This window comes from Myotis nattereri (assembly GCF_964212035.1).
Source record: "Myotis nattereri genome assembly, chromosome: 7".
NCBI classification, from domain to species: domain Eukaryota; kingdom Metazoa; phylum Chordata; class Mammalia; order Chiroptera; family Vespertilionidae; genus Myotis; species Myotis nattereri.
In genome coordinates, this window is record NC_138082.1 from 4,241,405 (window position 1) to 4,265,086 (window position 23,682).

The following is a 23,682-nucleotide window of genomic DNA, read 5'->3' on the forward strand; positions in this document are numbered from 1 at the left end:
ACTGGAATGCACACTTGTTGAGGGCACGGATTTTTTGTTTTGTTGATTGCCATCTTATGCCCTTTGCCCCCTAGTAGGCACTTCCGGTGCCACATAATAAATCAAAAGAATTCATGTTTTGGTGGAACGTTGTTTAGATTTCCCTGAGAACTCCCTTTGTAAGCCCAGACTTCAACAGAAAACCAAAATAATTCTGATGGTACTTTAAAACCCAAAGATCTTTTAAGGTAGTCAATATAAATGAATGGTCAGCTTTGTCTATTTAAATAATGTTCACATTTCCTTTCATTCTCCTCGCATTGAACTTCCCGTTAATCCCACCAATAGTCAAACATTATTTATAAATAAAGCTCGGGCTGGAGGCACTGACGGTTGCGGAGGAGGCTGATTAAGCATTTCCCCTTCCATGTCCCGTGTGCGAGGCAAATGCATACCTACACAAGTTTTATTTTTACACAAAATTCTTCTACCAGGTTAGCACCATGGAAAGGATATTAGCTCTGTACTGTGTAACAAACGATTGCAGAATGTAGTAACTTAAAGCAGCAGGTACATATTATCTCATACAATTCCCGAAGGCCAGGAGTTCGGGAGTGGCTTAGCTGAGTGGCTCTGGCTCACCTGGTTGCCGTCAAGCTGTCAGCTGGAACTGCAGTCCACTCCTGCACGTGGTGTGGTAGGCCTTGGTTTCTCAGTTCTGTGCTGCCTGTTTTTCAGAGGTTGCTGTCCCTTACCACATGGGTTTTTCAGGGCGGGGGGGGGGAGAGGGGGGAGAGAGGGAAAGAGAAAGAGAGAGAGAGAGAGAGAGAGAGAAAGAGAGAGAGAGAGAGGAGAGAGAGAGAGAGAGAGAGAGAGAGAGAGGAGAGAGAGAGAGAGAGAGAGAGAGAGAGAGAGAGAGAGAAGGCCCTAATAACATTATAAGTATTATAACATACTAGAGGCCCAGTGCACAACATTTGTGCACTGCGGGGTGGGGTGGGGGTTGTCCCTCAGCCCAGCCTGCACCCTTTAGCAGTCCGGGAGCCCTTAGGAGATGTCCAACTGACGGCTTAGGCCCTGTGAAGTGGGCCTAAGCCGTCATTTGGACATCCTTATCATTGCTGTGGAGGTGGGAGAGGCTCCTGCCACCACAGCTGCACTCACCAGTCATCAGTCCAGCTTCTGGCTGAGCAGCACTCCCCCTGTGGGAGTGCACTGACCACTAGAGGGCAGCTCCTGTGCTGAGCGTCTGCCCCCAGGTGGTCAGTGTACATCATAGCAACCAGTCATTCCACTGTTCGGTCAATTTGCATACTAGCCTTTTATTATATAGGATGGTATTGGTCACACAAGCCATCCCTAATGCAGTGTGGAAGGGATCTACACAGGAGTAAAATACCAGGAAAAAAGGGGTCATTAGGGAGCTTCTTGGCCTACTATAGAAATTATTTTGATCATTGATTTGTTAGTTACTGACAGGCACTATGATTGATCACCCAATTTAAAGGTGGGAATTTGGAAACCATGATGGTGGGAGGGGGAGGCCAAAATAAATGTTCTAGTTTGGCTGTGTAACTAGATAAAATCCTGTGCTCATATTTGTGTGATTATTTTCCATTTCATTTTTGCTAAAAATTGTTTATATATCTAAAAACGTAAAGAGGCATAAAAGTGATGGCCATTTTCATTGTGTATGATAATACTGCATCCACTGAATAAAATTAAAACTGAAATTATGACTATTAATAATACAGCATATCAAAACAATAGAGAATATGGCAAAACTTAGGTCTACATTGGTTCTTCACTTAAGGGTCCAAGTAGTTGAAATAACTAAAGGACTGATTCTAGAACTTTTTCTTCTGCAATGCACACATGTAGTGTTAAAATATCACTCTCATGATTATTAATGTCATCAAGCGAGCAAAAGAATGCCCTTTTAGATGAGGGCCAGACACAAGCTTTTCTTCGGTTTCCATTTACATGTACCAATTTATTGGCAAGTTTTCTAGAAATACATAGCCTTCTCTACTGTAACATCCTTGGGAATAATAGCCACAGAACAAAGTGCTGGGTCTGTAAAACATTTTGAACTCTGTGGGGAACAAAAGTTGCAAGCAAAGTACAAAGTATTATTAGTATCAGATTCACCATTTATTCCAATTCTCTCCAAATTTTCTCTCTCTGCCCTCAGGTCAGAAAGCTCCAATAAAGAAGAGATGGGAGCCCTGCTGGTAAGTGTAGCCACGTCCCTGGGATGAAACCTCCTCTGAGCTCTAAGGAGAATGAGAATCTCGATCTGTCAGGATCCCTCATTTTCACCAACAAAAATTGTCTCTGACAAATTTAAGAAGAAAAAGGCATTTGCTGAAAGAGTGTTGGGCAGCTCAGAGAATTCCTAGGATGTTTAGAGAACTGGGCTTGGAAGATATGCAGCCAATAATAATTTCAAACTGATTATAGAGGAGATGGATAAGGAACTGTGGTTTCTGCAATGACAACATTCTTCTCGGCCTTTGGCATTTGTATCATAACTAAAGACCATGGACACAGGAAAAATATCTACATACTCATCATCCATTATGCACTTAATGCTTATTGAACAATAGGCCAGGTATTAATTCAGGTATTGGGAATAGAGTTGTTGAAAAACAAACCAAAGCTCTTGTCTACATAAAGTTTATATTCTAATGAATTTCATCAGTGAAAAATCCTCTTTACACGTCTCTTATCAATTTTATTAAATGCGATTAATTGTACATTTATTGTTGATTGGATTTTATCAATTCTAATTCTAACCACATTCTCCTCCCTAGGTCTGTGGTGCTCCTCTTGTCTTCTCACTCCTCTGGGGCTCCTGGAAATTGTGGGAACTGGGTCTCTATCGGGCCTTCTTCAATATGATCTCATAGCACCAGGCGCAGTGAAAGAACAACAACACCTGATGTAGGATTCAAACTTTTCCTTCACAACAAAACGATCAGCATACCCTTCATTGGAGGATTTTCTAAACGTTGCTTTATGGTGTAAAACGTAGTTAATATACACATTATTTTTAGTCATTACATGGAAGAAAGTTTCTGTAATTACAAATATTAGTATTCCATGAATTGATACACACATATAATCAGCAGTTTAATAAATTCTTCTATGAACGAGTGAAATGTTTTCTTACACGAGTGGCAGTCTCATGTGGATACTATTAGTAGATCCTTTGGAAATAATATAATCAGTCTAACACACGTTAGAGCAGGAGGCATGATTCTTTGATCCCTTATTTACATCGGCTTAAATGGAAACCCATTGCAATGAGATGATTAAGGCTCTCTTAGAACTGGAAGCTTGGGGGCAGAGAATTTGTGAGGGTTCTTCGATGAAAAGAAAAAAACTCATTGTATTTAACCCATAGTTTTCTCATAGAAAACTCACATAGGATATTGTTTCATCTATTTTTTGAACAATAATTGTGTATGAAATTACTAAATTATGAGAACTATGAATGGCTTAGAAGGTGGAGAGAGAGATAAGTTACTTTGGCATTGCAAAAACAAGATATCACAGTTTTTAAAGGTATATTCATTTAACCTAGAAGAATTTAAAAATCATTTTGTAAGGCAAGACTTTTCTTGACCTAACAGCTGCATCATGGGTTTTAAGGGAATTTTGCAACCCTCCAAAATTAGTGTTACCAACAGAAAAAACTTCCATGTACTCTCACCATCTCCCCTTATCCTTATCTTCGTGACTTTCTGGAAAACTAGTTGGTATCTTAGCAAAGTTCAGGCCCTTTTCTTACGCATCAATTCTCTCATTTCCTTGATTCTCTTCAAGGATATATCTCCAACAATTGTTCTAGCTGACTCCCGTATCATCACAAAACATGTTTTAATACTTCTAATTATTATAACAATACCACACAATTTAGAAAAATATATATTTTTATTGATTTCAGAGTGAGAGGGAGAGCAACATTAATGATGAGAATCATTGATCGGCTGCCTCCTGCACACCCGACACTGGGGATCAAGCCTGCAACCCAGGCAGGTGCCCTGACTGGGAATGGAACCGTGACCTCCTGGTTCATAGGTTGAAGCTCAACCACTGAGCCATGCCAGTCAGGCCACCACACAATTTTTTAATTACATTTCTTTTTCTGTTATAAGAATATTTCTTTGTTCCCTTTTATTACACAACTTATCAAAATCAGTTGTTTTCCATTTACCTCTTTGTGTTCTTTCTTGAGATCACCCCAAAATTTCGTTGTGCCTGCACAATTCCATTAAAATCACTCCTATCCACTTCACAAATAATATTAATGCAATAGCCAATACTCAGTCATTATCTTACTTGACTTAGCAATAGTACCAGAAGAAGCAGATTTCTTTGAAACTCTTTTTTTCTCTTTAATTTACTGCTTCCTTTCCTTTCTCATTGGCCACTTATCTCCCTTGTTTCAATGGTAGTCAGATCTTGAATATCTTTTTATTCATTTCACTCACTCCTTAGGCATTCTCATATCATCTCTTGGTTTTAAAAACACCTATATGCTGATGGCTCCCAAATATATTTCTCCAGCTTAGGTTTCTCCCCTGACCTTCTGAGTTACAGATCTGTTTGTCTACTTCAGAGTCTTCAATGTCTTTGATTTCTTCTATGTCTAGTAGACACTGAAGAGACTACAGTTCAAAAGTCCCCCCCCAATGTAAGTTTTCTCCCACATCCTTCGCCAAGTCAGTTTTGGCAACTCCGCCCTTGTTAGACCACAACGTTGGAGTTACAGTTGAATTCTTTCTGTCACACACATTTGACACATGCATTAGTAAGTCCTGTTGACTTTTTCTTACAAATATATTTAAAAATGACCACTTCTCACCACTACCACTGCTCCCACCCTGATCCACCTCACCACCTCGTCTCACGTGAATGATTTCCAGAGCCCATAGTAGTCTTCCTGCTTAACCCCCTGCCAGCCCCACCCACAGGTTACTTTTCATCAGCCAGAGTTATCCTCTCACAATGTAAGTAGGACCATGTTACTTCTCTGATAGGAACATTCATCTTATTCAGGGTAGGTGATGCCATCACAGTAGCCAGCGAGCCCCCACTTCACGGGCTCCTGACGTAGGCTGCCTATTAAATTCACCTTGAGAGATTATAAAAGGTGCGGGTATCTGGATCTCATACTCAGAGATTCTAGTTTAACAAGACTTGTCTGAGATCTGGGCATTGATATTTTAAAAAATGTTTTGTTAGGTCACTATAAAGAACAGCCCGGATTGAGAGTAATGTATCTCATGGTCTGTCTCAGTCTATCTTTGAACACATTTCTTCTCCTAATTCATTCTGCTTCAGTCCCATTTGGCTTCCATGTTATTTGTAAAACACATCAAACATTTGTTTGCCTCAGAGCCTTTTCATTTGCTTAATTTCCCTCCACAAGTTTATTACATTATGTCATAGCACATGTTTGGGCTGTTTATTGCCTGTCACAACCCAGTAGAATATAAACTCTGGGAGGGATTGTTTTTCTGTCTTGGTCTCTGCGATATTCCCAACCCCTAGGAGAGTTCTCCATAATTGGCCATCAACAAATATTTTTTGAATACATGGTCTATTTTCTAATCTTCAATTCAATGCAAATATGTGAAATACATAAACACTTTATTTTTTTTATGAAAGATGGGCTTCGGGGAGGGGAGATGGACACATTCCCTTTTTGATGTCTTAATTTGAGTCAATAGTTGAATATCCATGTGAGGACATTCACCAGGAAGATGAAAATATGACTTTGTAGTTCCTGAGAGAAAACAGGGTTTAGGCACAATTTTGTTAATTGTCTAATTAGAATTGGTGGCTAAAGCCATGTGAGTAGATCAGAGTCTCACTGGAGGGGGGAGGTGGAGGAGGGCGGCGGGGGGAGAGACGGTGATGGAAGGAGACTTGACTTGGGTTGGTGAACACACAGAATGGGGCACAGACGACGTGCTGTAGAAGTGTGCACCTGAAGCCTGCGTCACTGCAGAGTGAACCAGTGTCACTCCAATAGTTCAATCAAAAGGGAAAAAAGGACTAAGGGCACCTTCTGTCCAGTTGAGGTGACTCTGGGTGGCTCCTGGGTGGTGCCGGTCGCCTGAAAGGACAGACCATGGTTAGCAGCTCAGAATTTTCAACCCGCCCCCTGTTCTCCGGAGAGGGGCTAAATGGAGTTAACAATTGAGCCTGCCTGCGGAGGAAGGAAGGCTCCATAAATCTTCCAATAGTAGTGGGGTGCGGGTGTGGGTGGAGAGCTTCCAGACTGGTCAACACTCACACTGGTAGGGTGACACACCCCAACTCCAGAAGCTTCTGTGCTCAGGACCCTCCCAGGCCTCCCCCTGTGTGTTCCTCGTCTGCCTTTCATCTGTAGCCCTTAGCACATCCATCAATCAGCTGGCAAACTAAACATGTTCGAAAACAACGAGTGATTGGTTTAGGCAGAAAACACCAGCATTGGCCTGAGGTTGAAGAGAAAGGGACCCACCGAGAAGAGAGCCTCCTGCATGACCTGCCAAGGCTCCCCCGTTTCTGACCACAGGGCCTCCATTTCCCACGGGCCCTGGCCTTGCTCCTGGTCACGGAGGCCGATGCCAGGTGGCTCTCACACGTGCTGCTGCTCGTTCTGTTCAAGATGCAGCAGCAGATCCGAGAAGCTCCCAGCGGCCCATGGCCGCCCCTTCTCTGTGTCCAGGAGGGGCCAATGGATGACTGTGCATTCCCCTGGGCACTCGTGGACTGCCCCGGGTGGATTCAGCCTGTGCTTTGAGATCCCGGGGGGTAATAACACTCCTTTGTGTTCAAGATGGAATGTGACTGGTGATGGTGAGCATCTGCAGAGCCTTCGCAGCACCCTCGGCGGCGGGAACTGTGGAGTGGAAGGTGCTGGAACTGTAATTAGAACAGGCATCTGCTTCTCGGCTCCCACGGAGCAGCTCCTCAGCGAGGCAATCCCAGGCCTCGGTGGGGACCTGCTCCCCAGGTCCTGCAGGCCTGGCTTCCAGCAGGCCGGTGGCTGGTGGAGAGCACCTTGGCGACGGAGAGAGAACAGGAGCCTGGCTGCTCAGGGAGGGGAGCAGCTATTTTGTAGAAGGCCTTTGGTAGGGCATGTGTTGATGTACATTTCCTGTGACTAGCACATTCGCAGAACATTCTGGAGGCCAGTTATCACTAAACATTTAGTTCGCTCAGAAGCATTGGCAGGCCAGTTGTCCAGGACTTCTGATTTCTCCTCCCACAGGTTTACTTGCCCTGAGGGATTTTGCTCTTTTTGGCAGGTTTATCAAGGACAATAAAAAGATTTGGTGCAAGCATATACATTTCCTCTCTATTACCAGTTCTGATTTGAGCAGCATTTTCCAACGTGTGATCTATAAACTACTTCTCTTAGGATCTTCTTTTTAAAAAGAGGGTGCTTTCATCCAGCCCGTTGGAGAAATGCTGTGCATTGTGTCACCTTTTTAGACATTCGTAGTGCACGCTGGGGATGAAAGGCTTTGAGCTGTCCTGCAGGAAAGAGACTGGCTTAAACTCTGCTGAACCCAGCGTTTCCCAAACTTATTTCTCTAGAGGGTTTTTGTTTTCCTTTCCCATTTTTTCAGAACATAAAACAGAATTAATGTTTCAAAGAAAAGACTTCAGCAAAAACTAGATTAAATATTGCTTATCATAGCCATTTAAACTATGCCTAAAACGAGACACAAAGATTTCCTGAGTATTTCTTCATCGCTATTCTCTATTACCACTGACACTTGCCTGTTATGTAATCCTTCAGGATAAGAGCGCCAAGATGCCAGCTCATTCTGCTTCTCAAAAGAATACAATATGCCCAGGCTCCGTGGCACAGGGGTTGAGTGTTGACCCAGGAACCAAGAGGTCCCCGGTTCAATTCCTGATCAGGGCACATGCCAGGGTTGCAGCCTCAATCACCAGTAGGGGGCGTGCAGGAGGCAGCTAATCTATGTCTCTCTCATCGATGTTTCTATCCCTCACCCTCTTTCAAATCAATAAAAACATTTTCTAAAAGAGAATAAAATATGTCAATCCTTGCGTAACTGTTGGCCAATTTAGAAGTTGAACTCCGGCTCTCATCCACTTTAGCCCCAGCCCACACCATCCTGGTGCTGTCTGTCCTCTGCTGAGGTCGATGCCCGCCTCCCTGAGACCTAATTAACTCTACATGCCGCCTACAGCGGCCTTCACCTCCTGGAATCATCACAGCAGAGGATTTCAGGAGCGGATGGCACTTAGGATAACTTTTTAAGAAGCTGGAAAGGAAGATTCATTCACCAGTGCATTAAGTTATATGTTTATATCGAGATTTAAGAAGCAGAAATAAGTAGTGTGGCATATATTCCAGTTCCGTAAAGAATAAAAGTGTGAGTACCACAATGCAGGAGGATGAAAACATTAAGCAGGCCAGCAACATAGATAGCAGGAAAGACATGATCAATGATCACTATAACATCCATGATTACTAGGCATTTCTGGAATGTAAAGCCCCATGGCTCACAGAAGAATAAGTCAATATGAAAGGCAGGAACACTGGGGGAAGCAAGCAGAAATACATAGGCACTCCACTGAGCGGGCCAGAGACCAGAGTAAGGAAATGTCACCACACAGATTAAAAGACTTTATTTCATGCCTGAAAATTCAGCTATAAAGATATATAATCCTTACTCTTTTGCTATAGAAAGATTATGGTTAACAGGGAGACTTTTTTGTTTTGCCAGGTGAGAAGACACCTGGGTTGCAGAAGGAACATTCCCCTATTGCCCTTTCTTTAGTTGACCTGGAGGAATAAAATTCCCTGAAGATGGTTTGGTGTGTGTCTGTGTATGTGAGGCTGCAGAGCAGTGAGGTTGGGCAAAGGGAATGGGGGAGAGAGGTTTAGAAAGTGAGTGATAACTAACAGACCAAAATACATATTTGTAAGTCTGGGTGGCTTTGTGACATGTGTAACTCTCCGTCCTCAGTGTCCCCCAGACCTTTCAGAAAACAGGAATCAAAAATGCTTTCCAAAGCTTACTCTCCACAGCTGGACATGTGTTCCTTTTCAGTGGGAGGATCCCTCTGGGACACAGAAGATTGACACCTTTGGTCTCCCCCTAAATACGAAGTGATAGCAACTAGAGTGAGGTCTTTTAATACTTAAAAGACTCAAGGAGCAGAGAAAGAGTAATGTTTTGGTGCAAGAGGAACCTTCAGCAAGAAAAGTTATCTAAATTCCAAGTTCAAAGATAAAGGTTAATATGTGTTTGAATGCCAAACACATATTTTAATGAACCTTAATTCATATTTGTTGAAGGAAGTTTGCACGAGGGCTATTCTACCTTAGGTTCTCATACTGCTGGCGGGTGCTCAGGAAGGAAGACAAGGAGTCAGGCATTTATTCACACTGTCCATGGCATCCAACAGCTTCACCAACACCCCGGCCTCCGCATGGCTGATCAGCTTCCATGATCATTTTCCCACACATGTAATCAGTCTCCTCTGCACAGAATGCTGACTGCTTCCGTCAATGTTCTCCAGAGAAATGGAGCGAATAGTGGTGTGTGTGTGTGTGTGTGTGTGTGTGTGTGTGTGTCAGTGTTGGCACATCCAAAACCTGTTGGTGGGCCTGGCAAGTTGCAGACCTAGAGAAGGACCAATGCTAGGGTTCAAGTCCAAAGGCTGTCTGCTTTGGAGAAAGAGAAAGAGAAAGGATAAAGATGAGGCAAGAAGATGGTGGTGATGGACGAAAGGAGAACAGCTATAGCAAGTGTCAACCGTCTGTAATTAAGGCCGAATAGGAATGCCAACTATCAGCCCTGATGGGCATTAAAAACTGTAGAACATGCCGCTGAGAGTTCTTTCCATGTTTGGTGTTCTGTATTTGGAGAGCAATGCTAAAATTAATCTAGGTACACACACGGTCTTACAAATAATGACAAATGCAATGAGAAAAAAACTATTTCCAAATAGGAAACACACACCTGTGTCCGGAGGCTGCAGACTCGCTTGTTTACTTGCACCCCGCGTCACATGTTCCTTTATTTTCCAGTTATACTCCTGCAAGGAGACACTTCACCATGTTAACCCAGGCCTGTAAAATCCAAGCTAAATTCCAGATCTAAGTAAATAGGATTTAAGTGTCTCCTTGCCAGTAGAAAGTGGGATTGTGTGAATTTTTCCACCATTTCAGTAAATGCTGTCAAAAGCATCCTACTTCGATATTCTTAAACCCAAAAATTTCAATTCATTTAATGTTTTTGAAGAGACGGTATCTGTTGCTTCCAGGGAACATTCTCTGTTCTTCTTTTCCCAGTGTAACCCTGCTCTCCATAGGATGCCTATATTATTCTCAAATTGCACTATCTTTATTCCACTTACTTTAAACTCTCCAGCAGTTCGGGTGTCCACAGCAGGACCCAGTTGCTACTCGTTCTAAATTCATCCAAAATCCTTCCACCCTAACTGCCCGCACGGCTGGGTCCAGTGCCAATCAGATCGCTCATTGTTCCTGGGAGCTCACACAGCTGCTCATCAAATGCACAGCTGTGGCGCTGACCTTTAATAACATTATTCAGAGAACCAGCCTCATTTCATGAAATAGCCATGTCCTCATTTGAAATTCCCAAGGACTTTTCTATTGGCTTTGTAATTGATTCGATATTTTGTTAAACTGTCAAGAAATTTTTTTTATTAACAACCAAATGTCATAGCTTTAGTGAAACTCGCCTGGGACCTTGTGCAGGGCCCACTCACATACGCAGGACGGAAGTGGTGTTGAGACCATTTGGATGTGACTCAGCCCAGTTAAGGCCTCCATATAAGCTTTAAGATTTCGGAGGGTTGACGCTCTTACCAAGGCAAACCTGCTATGGACTAGGGCCCCCGGCTTAGTAAACCTGTTTACCTACCTGTCTGGAGCGGCCTGCCTCTTTCTGGAGTCTGTCCCAGCCCTCTGTGTATGAACAGGTTGCAGATTCCATCCAGACTCCTGAGGTTGCAAACAAACATAAGTATATAGGTATTCAATTTTTTGAAACCATTGCATATGTTAATGGTGTGTGTGTGTGTGTGTGTGTGTGTGTGTGTGTGTGTGTGTGTCTGGTTTCCAAATCTTACATTGCTCATAAAATGAAGTGTGATTGATTTTTGGGTGTTCATTTTGTGTTCTCTGACTTTGCTGAAATCGTTCATGCTTTCTAACATGAGACTCAGACAGAAAACATAAGGATAATTTAATATAATGGTTTAAGTTCATTGTCCTACTTGGATGTACTTGAGGAACTTAAGTGCCCTTCTTTACAAAGCTTTAGCATTTTTATGTATAAAATAGAAATGGAAATATGTATTTAGTAAGGCTATTGTAAAATTAAATAAGATAAAATATATAAACAACTACCACTGTGTTTAGGGAAAGATAGAGCTTAATTATGTAATCCATTATTTATTGATTTAATAACAAAAATTAAAACTTTATGAATTTCATATCTTTTTCAAATCTTATTTTATATCAGAGCACTATCAATAACAGTAGAAAGCAAAAGGCAAATAGAAAAAATTATCTAGTAATCTGAGAAAGTATCAGTGCCATTCACATATATATTAATCAAAAATGCACCTGAAGGCATAAGTAACAAAAATTACAACTTTAAATGGATAATAAACATATAAAATTAACCATAGTATTAAACAAAAAAAACCCATTTCAAATTACAGATTAGAATGGCAGTTGCTAGGGGTTGGGGGATGGAGGAGATGAGATTTGACTTTTTAGTTATAAGATGAAAAATTTTTGTGGATCTAATGTATTTCGTGGTGAATGCCATTAATACTAACTTATATACTTGAAATTTGCTAAAAGAGTAAATTTTCAGTGCTTTTATCACACACACACGCACACACACACACACAATTGGTAACTATGCGAGATGGTGTTCAATCGCTTGGCTGTGGTGGTCATTTCTCAGCAGACACAAATATGAAATCATCACCTTGTATACCTTAGAAATAGGACATTTTACTTGTCAATTATACCTCAATAAAGCTTGGAAAACCAAAACCAAAATAATGGTGGGATTAAAAAAAAAGCACCAATATGGCACAATAAGTTGCTTACTGAATCAGCAAAGCTCAAAGTGAAATGAAATGGCATGCTAGCATCACGTGTGGATAAACAATTAGAAATCCACAGCAAACAAGCTCACTGAGCTGCCTTACTAATAGTACATTAAGGAGGTGGATGTTAGCGTTGTGGATGCTGTGGGTATTTTTTATTTGCGGATTTGACCGTCTAGCCTACAAAGCCATAACGTGACAGCAGTGATTGGGTCAGTATTGTTAATGCCTCAGACAGCACTCTTCACATATGAAGTATTAAAAAACCCCAACTTTGGCCTTTAAAAATTAATATATGTAGAAACAACATTCATCAAATGAAAATAGAATTAGTGAACCAAGTATCCTATATAATAAAAGCATAATATGCAAATTGACCGAATGCGGAACGACCGGTCGGCGGGGGGCAGAGCTGGCGAGCAGGTGGCCAGGCCAGCCAAGGTGCCAGCGGGCAGAGGGAGGGGACAGCAATGGGGGGGAGGCGGCAGCAACTAGGGCGGTGGAGGGACGAGGGGGGTTGGGACGGGGCTGCGCCTGCCAGCACGGTACCCTGATTGGCTGCCCAGTTGCCTCCCACAGAGGGAGGCTGGCAGCAGTAGCAGCAGGGTGGTGGGGGTGGCGCCATCCCCTGATCAGCTTGCCTGGTCGCCTCCTGCAGAGGGAGGCCAGACTGCGGCTTAGGCCCGCTCAGGGCAGGGGGCCTAAGCTGTCAGTAAGACATCTCCTAAGGGCTCCTGGACTGTGAGAGGGCGCAGGCCGGGCTGAATTTTCCTGCACTGGGCCTCTAGTTAATAAATGTTATTCCAAAATAAACATGAGGTTTTCTCCTAGCACAACACTTACGAGTAAATAATCTGTTTTGTATGTGTAACCTGAGTGCAAACTATTTTGTGTTAAGAGAGATAAACAATTCTTGCTTTTCCATGTCCTGTGTATTAGTGTACATCTATATTTTATTTATCCCAAAAGATTTATACCTCACTCCATAGGTGGTAGAGGCTACACAGAAGCATAAAAAGCATTCAATTAAAACTGTTGCAAACAAATTCACTGGCAGCATAAACTCTATTGATTGGGTCTTCTGAATTAATAAATCATATTTCCCCTGGAGACTATTTCAAATCAGAAAGCCAAAAAGAGATGTAAATTCCCACCATGCAACTTGTTTTAGACTTTCCTCCTACATTTTCCTAAATGATTTTTGAAATGTGAGTATTGAAGTGGAATTCAGATCATGAAAACTCAATTCCTATACCAGTTATCTCCTCAAAACGCAATTGGTACACATTTTAGTTACATTAACATCATGGTTTTTATATTAAGTAAATTCAAAAAATATGTTCTTTTTATTTCAGAGTTTTTTTATTTTAAAAAAAATTAAATATCATCATCACTTACTTTGTTTGTTCTGAGTAGCATGTTCTTTGGTTCCCAGAAAGAGTTTCATGACCATATGGTGATTCATTTTGAATAATGCCTGGCAATTGAAGTGACAATAGCTATTTCCTCATAATTCCCAACAGAGATTAAAAAGTGAAAAATTCAGTCTTATGAATCTTTTCATAAATCTTGGCATCTAATTTAAAATTTAAAAAATAGCCAAATACAATGTGTAGGTGATTTTCTCTTTTATGTTTTGTTTTATTACTTTGGCATTATTTAGACAGGACCATTATTAAACTCATATTTCCTCAAAAATAAAAACAGGCAAAAAACATAGGTCCTGTATGCTTTTACACAAGAAGAAATAGAGTGTGGAGGAGCACATGCCGTGCATGAATTCCAAAGAACTGAAGTTCAAGTACAGGCCTTGCCCCTTTCGAAGTGGGACGCCTCAGGTCACTTCCTCTCTCTGAATATCAGTTTCCTCAACTGCAAACCAGGTTCAGCACCGGGGGTTCCCTGGGCCACAGGTTGACGGTAGAGATCAGATGGAATGAAATAAGGCACATGAGCCAACATGAACCGGGTGCCTCACAGGGGACAAGTACTCTTTCACAGGTGCCGCTCCTTTTCCTTCTCTCAACACCATGATTCTACTGGCGAAGAACGTCCGCCTAAGAAAGCTGAAGCAACTCTTTCCAGGTCACATGATGATGGTGGAGCCACGACGAGGTCCCAAGTTTCGTGACGGAGCCCATCCTCTTGACTCTTGGACTTGCTGAGAGGACTTGCACACAGAGCGCCACGCTTACAGATTTAACATGTCCCGAATAGAGAGGTTCAAGTTATTTAAGAGCAATTTTCATTCAATAACATGAGGCAATAGGATTTCAAAGAAGCCTCAGGGAGTCAAATGAATTTGGTTCTTTTTTCATCGTGGACAAGGCATTCTCTGAGTGCTGCTTTCTGTCAGTGAGAACTAAGGGAGCTATTAATAGGCAACTTTTAAAAATTCAATTAATGCACTGGACCGAAGAGAAGAGATGGAGATTATCATATTTTTCCAGGATAATATCTTTAAGGAAATAACTGGGTTTCAGTCATGTCTTAAAGTAGAGTGAGCAAGTATTTCAATGTGCCCAGACCCAGGGAGTTCCTGAACATGGGGATTTGAATGTTGACACTGGGAATACCCCAGGCACATCAGGATGAGCTGTTCACCGTTAAGCGTACTTTCCTCACACCAGTCGCCTTCATTCCCTGCCATGACTGAGATGCTCTACGTCATGTTGACTTAACTCCTGGAATTCTTTCCTTCTCGTAGTGCTCAATCCAGAACTAAACTGGAATAAACAAGTAACACACTTCAGGTCCTGTTGAATTTTATATCATCCACATTAATTTCTTTTGGCTGCAAGCAAGAAAAACTAATCAAGATAGCACAAACAAGAAAAACAACTCCTTTATTATCATGACGCGGCAGCTCATGAAAGCCCGTGCAATGGGGGTGCGGTTGAGTCTCAGGATGAATTGGAACCAGGGACGAGAGGCCTTTCCTTTTGTTTCTCATTTGCTTCTTACATTTTTATTATTATTATTTCCTCCCTCCTCTTTCTTCCCAGCCTTATGATTCTCAAGTACACATGATACAAAAAGAAATACAGCTGAGGTATTAATGTATTACAGGTTAGGTGACAGATCTGAAAGAAAAATTGTCTCTTTGGTCCTGAATTTCAAATTTCTAGGAAAGATATTTGGGTCACTTTGGCTCAAACATTGCACTGAAAGTAGGGTGCAAGGTCGTGCTGTTCGAACAAGACTGCCTGAACCACTCCATTCACCACGGGGGTGTGTGCGGACAGGGACAGTTCCCAGAAAAAGAAAGGCTGGGAGACGCCTATACAGTACCTAATACACTGTGTCACTTCGCTTACAGGGGCAGAAATAACCCACACACATATGTTGAAAAATAAAATGTTGCAGTGAAACTGCAGGTCCATATCTGATGGTAACCAAGAACTTGTCTGGTTTCTCTTGCCTTCAACTTGAAGTCATTTCTTTTTTTAAATTGAAAATGTTGGTGCAAAAATCATGTCATACTAATGCATAGAAGATCCACCTATCATTTGTAGTAATTCTGGAAAAACAAAAAAGAAATGACTTTCCTCTCTAGGAAGTTACTTCACAAATAGGATAATTCAACTTACACATAAGAACAAGAGTGTTAAGATACCCTAACCATGTTCAGGTTATTGACTGAAGTCTTTTAATTAATTTGGATGCTTTATTTCAGAAGAAATGGAAGATGGAGGAAGCAAATATTATTCTGCCACCAATGACTTGCAATCAGATGACCAGGGTCAGCTTCTTCAAGAAGTCTTTCCCGACAATGGCAGCCAGCTCTGCCCTTTCTTTCCTATGAATGTGCTTCTAGGTAGAGTTAGTGCCATCATATGTTACTTGACTACATTTTCATTGATTCCAGAAAGGTATTGTCATGACCTTAGTCAGACCGTAAGTTACTTGAGAGCAGGTCCAATATCTCCATAGCTTTGAATATCTCTTCTTTTCTCCTTGATCTCTATTTGTCTTTTCCTCCCTGTTTCCTTCCTTGCCATGTCTCCTTCAGCATTTATGAAACAGCAAATACATGTATGGGGCTACCTAGCTTTCCATAGCCTGCGTGCTGCAGACACAAAGAAGCAAGAACACAATTTGCTGAGTGGGACCTGCGTCTCTGGCACCTCTCTAAGTGCTTGCAAGGATTGTCTCATTTAATCCCTGGAGACCTAATGTAAAGGTGGCATTCTCTTTATGTCACAGATGAGGAAACAGAAACAGAACTTAGGAAACCCCCCAAAACCCCAATAATAAGGAGCTTTCAATACTTGGCCTCACTCCCAATCACCATTTAGCCTGTCATTTCTACACTTCAGAAAATTATAAACTAAAAATGAATTCTGTGAAAATTGAGGATGAGTATTTGAGTAATTGTATTCTTTACTCCCACATCCCATATTGCCTGGTGGCTAATTTGAACTGTAGATATAGTTCGATTCTAGTAAATATTTTTTGGTGAATTAATATTTTTAATACTAATAAAGAATTTATAACAATGATATAGTATTAACCTAGAATTGGCATGCTTTGATCTGAACCTCTATTATGGAAGTTTTTCCTTTTTTTTTTTGTACTTAGAAATCTTATACAGTTTGAGTCCCGATGACATACTGTTTCATTGCCAATATCTGACTAATTCTCTATACAGAGATGAAATAAAATTACTCATTTCCTGTACGAAATTTATGCATACAGGAATTCATTCTAACCTTGCCGGGTGATAGAATGTAAAAAAACAAGATACATTCCCTTGTGAGGTCAGGGAGCGTACATTCCCCAGAAAGAAGAATCAAAGATTAATTGAGTGATCAAATTAATACCAAAATATTTACATTATACTAAACTTCACTTCAAACCATATTTTCCAGCACATATATAAACACAGATGTCATATTAAGCTTGGAAAATCAAGATATGAAATTACTAGGAGAACAGGGATCATATTTAAAGAACAGACTATTTATTTTACTAAGACCTTATTTCTTTGCATAAAGTATCTAATATGCTCTTTTGAGCTCGCTTTCAGTTATACACGGGTATTCTGTGAAGTTCTTCTAACATTAGTTATTTAAGGTAGCAGTATTTCAGAGACAAGAAAGGTTGTGGTAAACTCCACTGAGCTCATGTTAAGCCTTTGTTAATTTCCTTTAAGAAAATGAACCATATAAACATGAAACAACATAAAACCAATTACTCTAGTAAAAATAAGGACATCTATTAAAATGAGATAAATTCTTTAAAGTGCAATGTTTCACCCAGGTTTTTCTTGAATAACTAATATATATTTACCACTATAAAATGTTTCATTAATGGTCAAGACGTGTTTTTTTAATGCTCTATTTTAAATGATTATGAGCAACCAACCATTTGGCATAGAACCACAGTCCCACCAAATGCTTCAGAAGAAACTGAAATCCTCCTCCTCCTCACAGGAGGCAGAAAAATGCACAGTTCTTACAACAAAGACAGCCAGCTGCCCTCTCAGAACAGGGGTGTGCTCATGGGAGAGGGTGGAGAAGGGCAAACTATTCCGAAGGTTCCAATTAGTGTTTCTGTTGGCAGCTGGGCAAGCGTCACCAGCAAGGCTACAAAGAGAATGCCGGGCACTGTGGAGTTCTGGAATTCTCTAATCCCTGGTTGGCAGAAGAAAGTCTATGAAAGGATGGGGAACAGAGAATCATCAAACGCCAGCTCTTGAAGGCAACTCAGAGATTATGTTTCTCAAGGGGAAGCTGCAGCCAAGAAAGGTCAAGTTCTGTGCTCAAGTTCACAGATTTCATAAGATAAGGTGCTCTTTTCCTTTCAACTCCAAAGAGCCCTTTCCATCACACTGTGTGGTTTGCATATCTCACGTGATCCCATCAGCAGGTGAGAAACCTGCTCCTCTGCCCTCACCAGAAATTTCTTCAACTGCAAGCAACTCACACGTGATTCCAGGAAAGGGGTCTCAAGTTCTGCAAGCTAATTAGTTAAACCATTACCTTTTTTAAGCAAAAGAGAATGGTTGTTATTTTACACATAAGATCTTTTATTTAAAAAAAAAACACATTTTTTTGCAATATATTGATTTATTCTAGAGTTGCCTGAGCCAGCTATGCAGTGGCACAGAGATTTAAAAAAATCTCCTTGCAGATGAATGTCAGTTGGGAAGATGATTAAGGTATTGAATTTTTCAGACATGACATCCCTGGCTGTTTGTGGGATTATAGTCGATATAATTCGCCAGCACTGAGCTAAGCAGGGTGCAAGCAGTGTGCCGACGAGCATTCTGAGATTGTTTTGATTTCCCAATCTGACTCCAACTCTAACTTTACAACTTGTTATCCAACTTTATGACTCAAAATCCACTCAAGCAGTCTGAGTGCTGGAGATAGTTTACATAATTAAATGTGCTATTTTATGTGCTAGGTCTTGTGCTAGCCATAGTCCATGCATTACCCCATTGCATATTCACGTCACCCTATAAGTTAGGTAATATTCTACTGCTCATCTTCAGATACAGTGAGCAGGACGCAGGGTTTACGCTACATGTATAGTGAAGGGTAGGACAAATGATTTTCCTTCTACTCTTCTCAGCACTTCTGGAGGGTCTAATAAGCAAATAAACATGAGACAGATTAAGAGAAGGGAATGACCGATGTGAGTACATATGTACACATGGGGCTCCAGAGGCATAGAGGATGGACAGGCAAATCCAGTGGTTGAGGCTGATTTGCCATCTTGAGGTAAGGAGAAAGGGAAATCATGGTTTGGGCTTTAAAAGGGGAGGTAGGCAATTCACAGGTAGATGGGAAGGAGCAAACATCTGGTAAACAGATTCTTGCTGGGCCTCGCAGAATCAGTGGGGAACAGAGGAGTTCAAGGAACACACTCTGCTTGGCTCCCCACTGTCTGACACGCTGAGGTTCATATTAAAATAAGGTTATCTATGCGTACAGCTCTTTTCCTGGATCGGGTTTTTCCATCTGATTTCCTTTAGGCAGGTGAGGGGGAGTTAACAGGTTCTTCCTGAGCTTTTTGTTTCTTAACACTGGCAGCTTGAAAGAATCAAGATCTCCCAAAACATATTTTTGGGTGCACACTCTGCTCCTCCTGAACCTCCACGTCTGTCTGCACCCAGGTGCCTGCACTGCATCAGGAAGCCACACGGACGTGGAAAGGACTTCTTATGTCTAGAAAACACGATGCATCGTCAGGCCCATGTCTTTATCTCTCCTGACCTTTAGATCTCCACTTACCGATATTCAGTCTGATATTTCCTACTACTGAAATCATTTCACAGGTTAAGACCCCAACCACTGTTAATTTTTACATAAGATCTACTTGGATGCTTCTAAATAAAACGAGTCATGTGCACTTCTGAGATTCTCAACTAGTATTATGTAACTTATGGGACTTTGAATGGCTACCTATCCATGTATAAACCACTCAGTGGCAGAACTGGAATTTACTTGCCCTTGAATCTACATGACATAGGTCACCCTGAGGAAATAGAGGTGAACTCAATATGAAGTTGATTGAATGAACTGAACAAAGGCCTATACTAGAATATGCTTTATAGCCCCTTCCTTATTGTTTTTCTTCTGATGTTGTGTCTAAAAAACACCAAATACCCAAATTGTTTTTTGCTCAAGTAGGCTATTTATTTCCCTTTGATACACTATTCTGGCTCTCGTTTTCCTTACAATTTTTATTTTCCATGTTAAATCCTGGGTAGGCTTGTTTCCATACATAAAATTTCACAGAATAAAGAACAAGAGGTAACCAATTAGATATCCAAAACAATATGTGAACATGTGTCTGAGGCATGTGAGTGTGTGTAACCAGAGAGTTGCCTCTCGGGAGCCAGAGGTATCTTTAGAAATGCTGATCGCCACCCACACACCCCCCGAGAGATCTTTCTGTCCTACTCCCAGTTTCTGACTTTATGATGGGTACGGAATGACAAGATGCCATTACAATTTTGTTTGCTGTCATTGTCCTTATGGGATTTGATGAATGTGTCAAATAGTAGAGTGCATAGCATGCTTTAAGAAATAGAACACTTGTTTCACAAGGTAAATGTTGATACTTCGGTTTTGTTAAGGGAGCTACTGGAACACTTCAGAAGGTGAAATTTTTGTGTGGTGTTTATTGAGCATTTAATTTTCTAATCCTTTATTCCTTATAAAGTTCAGAGTATGCCCAGATATTCAAATATATTACCTAAAAGAATAGTGGGAATTGTTAGAAGAGCAGCATGGCAGCAATTCAAATATACCTACTTTAGGGTTGTATTTGAAATTTGATATGGAATATATATTGGAAGGAGCCAAATTTAGTGAAAAGGTCCAAATCTAACCAAACTTATTCTTTTTTTAAAAAAAATTTTTTATTGATTTCAGAGAGCAGAGAGCAAGGGAGGGGGAGAAAGAGATAGAAACATGAATAATAAGAGAGAATCATTGATTGGCTGCCTCATGAATGTCCCACACTGGGGATCGAGCCCACAACCCGGGGATGTGCCCTTGACCAGAATTGAACCCAAATGCTTCAGTCCACAGGCTGATGCTCTATCCACTGAGCCAAACCTGCTAGGACTAACCAAACTTATTCTTGGTTCTCAGCACGATTGACCCGGTTCAAGAGAAAACACTGAAGTATCTGTAGATTATTGCATGAACTCCTTTCACAAGTGTGTCTCCAGGAGCTATCCACTGCACTAGCGTGTTAAAGCATTTTAGGAGCAGATAATGGCAACGCCAAGATGCCTCCTGGCAAGATGGAATGCTATTTGCAAACATGATCACACTCTCATGAGCCAGTTCTGTCAAGAAGCAGAATCTAGTTCAGACAGACTCCGTCCAGAGATTGAAATGAAGGAATTACTTAGGGAAACCTAGGCAGTAGGCGGGGGAGCTGGGCCACTCTACACCTCCAGGGCAGAAGACATTGTGAAATAGCGAAAACTGAAGCCCTCGAGGAGGGACCTCTGGACAGGAGTAGACAGGCTCGTCATGAGCGATACAGCTGTGCCTGAATGCAGGTCGGAGCGGGGAAGATGGGCCCAGACTCCTCCTGCTCCAGCTTGGTGGTCTCCTCCTCATTCCCGCCTTGGAAAACATCTAAGGAGCTTGTAGTGACTGCAGTATAGGGAGATGGAAATAAACAGTGGCAGAGAGTCTTGGCACCTACACATCGCTCACATAGGGAAATCATCTCAATATGGACTTGCAGTCATGGGGGTGGGTGGATGTCACAATGCCTGTGAACTCGAGAGGTTCCAGACACCTGGGAGCCATCGTAAGAAGAGTCTGAGCATTGCTTCAGATCCCCAGTTCTTTGCACTGTAGGGAATACTGCTGCACTTGGACCTTGTGAAACCCAACCCATGGAGACTGTTCTTGCCTGAGGTAGTCCATCCGAGGGAAACATGGGGGTGTGTTATCCGAGCCATGAACATTACTCACAGAGCGAACTGCCCATCGCACAGGCTTGGAATGGGAACAAGACCAACGTCACAGCGGAACTGACTTTGCCATCTTATGGGCTTTTCAGCAAGCCATTCATAAGATCCGTTCTCGCAGCTGATCTCAGTCCCTGGGTTTCCTGAACGTTATTCTTAGAAAAGGAGCTTTCTACCTTTTTCTTTCTTGTACTGTGCGCATGGCAGGAAGCTTCACCTGAAACATACTAAGGACCCAATTGTCCCATTTTCTGCTGTCTGCGGGACCGGGGTCAGAGGTCGTCGCTTTTCATGCTATGTGCAGCGCTCTGGGCAATGGCCCAAGTCCCTGGCGCTTGCTGTTCCCTTTTTGTTGAGAGGAAGGATTCCGCAGGGGGGAGAAAAGACTATTATAGGCTCTAATTTAAGAATTCTAAGAAATTCATTAAGGCTCACTATGTCTGGACTCACTGAATACAGGTTATATTGAACTGAAAACTTAATTTTCTTTGTGCGTTTCTTGCCTATCCATCATGGCTCGTGCTCAGAACCGGCAGGTGTTCATTATGCTGGCTTGGGGTTGAGGGTGAAGGAACAATAGGTAACATGTACAATATTTTTTGAGGTGATGAAAACGTCTTATAACATTGGTGATGGCTACACAATTCTGCCATGACATTAAAACCCATGAAATTGTGCACATTAAATGGGTGGATTGTGTGTTATAGAAATTATATCTCAAAAAGGTGTTAAAAGAATCTTTTTGTAGACATTGTGCATAAAACATTGTTTCATCGTGTACAAAGTCTGACTAACAGACATTGGGTGCTTAATGCGTCCCAGCCAGGGTCTTAAGGGCAGCATGCATATTTAATACCTTTCATGCATTATCTCACTTAAACTTCACAATAACACTATGACGTTGGTACATTCTAATTACTGTTCTTAACCTCAAGTGATGAGAAAACTTCAACAGATTACACAATTAAATTGGATGCCTCCTTCTAGGTGGAAAGCAGCAAATTCAATAGCGTGGGACGTACTATAGTGACAGTAGTTCTTAGAAGCACAATTCAATGGTTAACGGTCCCCTGAAGCTTCGAGCAGGAACTTCTGTCTTCTCCCAGGCTAACAGGCTTTCCTTAGACCTTTCCGAGAAAAATGGCTCTGGAGGTAAAATTGATAGATAAAACATGCAGCTGTAATGCAGTTCTAAAATAGCTCCTACATCGATTTCTAGAAATCAAAATTATATTTCTTTTTAAATTCACTTTAAATCTGTTCGGTTCATCAAAAGAATCATTGTTCAAGCCAGGCTCTCAGCTGACTTAACTATTCAAACAGGGCTTTTGTCTGGGGTTCTGTACATAAGAAAATGAAAACAGCATACCTTGCATAATTTCCAGAGTAAAACATAAAAGGAGATAAAATTAGGTACCGACAATTTATTTTATTAATTTGTGAAATAGGTCATCCATCCTGTACTACTCTAGGCATCGTTGCTGTGACTGAAACTTTCAAGTGAGCTTTAAGAAATAGATTTATTACAGGGTACAAGAGGGCAATGCAAACACTTATGGGAAGGAAATGAAGTGTAACAGCTCTGAGCCGAAGTCACCAATAGATGCTTCTTCCTCGGTCTTTCGGGGTTGCAATGTCTTTCACACACCCAGGTCTCTCCTGATGCTGCCCCCCATTTTACCTTCTGTTTATCTTCTTCTGGGGGTAATTTGTATTCCATACATCCAAATATGGCAGCTACAGTCTGTTTTATTTTATATCATAAGTGCTAAACAGTGGCTAACTAGACTATGTATTTTAATTCTGAATCTTGAAAGAAGGAATCTAACAAGTCACTGCTAAGCTGATGGATTGTGTGCTTTTGGGTCAAATTTATATCCCATCCAAGGCCAACAGTGCAGAATCGTGTGGTACATGAATGTGGCCCTCCAGAGTAAGGTTCTAGAAGAAGCCCTGAGATGGGCATTCATTCATAAAAAGATATTTGGGAAAATACACTTCTACTTTTTTGTCTGAAGTTATAGCATAACTATTAAGGCATGGCTAAAGAAAGAAGGTCAATATTTTCTGATTTGAACTATCACCAAATATCAACTCTGATATAAAATGTGATCTCA